Source organism: Megalopta genalis, unplaced genomic scaffold, assembly GCF_051020955.1.
Source record: "Megalopta genalis isolate 19385.01 unplaced genomic scaffold, iyMegGena1_principal scaffold0155, whole genome shotgun sequence".
NCBI classification, from domain to species: domain Eukaryota; kingdom Metazoa; phylum Arthropoda; class Insecta; order Hymenoptera; family Halictidae; genus Megalopta; species Megalopta genalis.
Genome location: NW_027476224.1, coordinates 191,072 through 192,500, shown reverse-complemented (window position 1 = coordinate 192,500; position 1,429 = coordinate 191,072). Strand labels below are relative to the sequence as shown.

At 45.1% G+C, this 1,429-nt stretch overlaps 1 non-coding gene across 1 annotated transcript; it reads right to left on the bottom strand.

The window, feature by feature from the left end:
- Positions 1-782: 782 nt before the first annotated feature.
- On the bottom strand, positions 783-937 carry LOC143262598 (5.8S ribosomal RNA). Its single transcript, XR_013036346.1, has one exon. It is a non-coding gene; the product is annotated as a 5.8S ribosomal RNA (ribosomal RNA).
- Between the last annotated feature and the right edge of the window lie 492 nt (positions 938-1,429).

The following is a 1,429-nucleotide window of genomic DNA, read 5'->3' as shown; positions in this document are numbered from 1 at the left end:
ATATGGGGCGACCGACAAACGGTTTTCCCGTAGAACCAGACTCGCGATTGCGTTGACACACACATCATAGCCACACCAATAGAAGAGTTTTAGGACGGTAACCCGGGTGGGGTGTTCTTTACTCAGAATATGTGCAACATCGGATCTATATAGCCATCGATACAATTCGTACACAAATGTGTCGTACGAAGAGAGAGACTTTTTTTCCTCTGACAACATAACGGTAAGAGACATCCTTCCACACTCATAGGTTCCACTCCCTGGGGCTATGATATATATATACATATAAATTCAAATTCGAAGCAACGGTCACAATTCTACTCTATATTTTTGCGGGTTATGTGTTCTTTCGTTCAATTTCTTTCATGCGTTCGTTCGATCTCTGTACACAGTCTTCACATAGGACAGACTCGTGTAGTACGCTTTCGTGGGTTAAACCCATCTCGTTTCATTTCAGGCGACGTCGGGAGCGCGTTGAAAATGTACCAGTGAAATCTCGATAGTTCTACGAATACGAATCGTCCCGAAAAAGATTTTGTCACCGCTTCGAAGCGGTGTTTCAGACGGGCGGACGTATATAAAACATATACGACACACGACACCGCCTTCCACACTCACGCTAGTTCGAACACGATTTCCATCTCTCTCGAAGACTGTTAGACGTACGTAAAATTTCTCAATATCCATAGGACCGCGACAAACGCCGACGAAGCGCCCATCATTCGCTCGTACGTATATAGGCAACAAGTGCCATCAACGCAAGCAGTTTATAAGTACGTAAACGACCCTCAGCCAGGCGTGGTCCAGGAATTGTATCCGTGGACCGCAATGTGCGTTCGAAATGTCGATGTTCATGTGTCCTGCAGTTCACACGTTGACGCGCAATTAGCTGCGTTCTTCATCGACCCACGAGCCAAGTGATCCACCGTTCAGGGTAATTTTTCCCTTTTATTCTCTCATATATAATATAATGTGTATTTGCTATCCACCACATTTTTGTGTTATATTTCGGAACAAGCCGATACCCGAAGAGCTCCAACCAGCGCGCGAAGGAGATTCGGGAGTCGTCGTACGACGACATAATTGTCCCTTAAAGAACGAGATATTTCCGTCGAAACCATATATATATGTACGAGCAAATCCAAAACCACTGTTTTCTTGCAAGTTCGACGGTCGGAGCGAATAGAACATTGAAAAGCCTTCTATCGAAGAAACACAGAGAGTATATCACCTCCAAAAACGACGGGGATATGGATATTCAAACTGGACAATTATCAACCCGATACTGGATTCGAAAAGTTTCTCTCTCCTTTCGTCGTTATTTACACCGGACGGACTCACGGCCGGCTCTAGCTGGGTGTCATATATATATATATACGTCCCACGCTCATGCTGCCACTAGCGCGCAACAGAGTAGGGTGTCAATGAC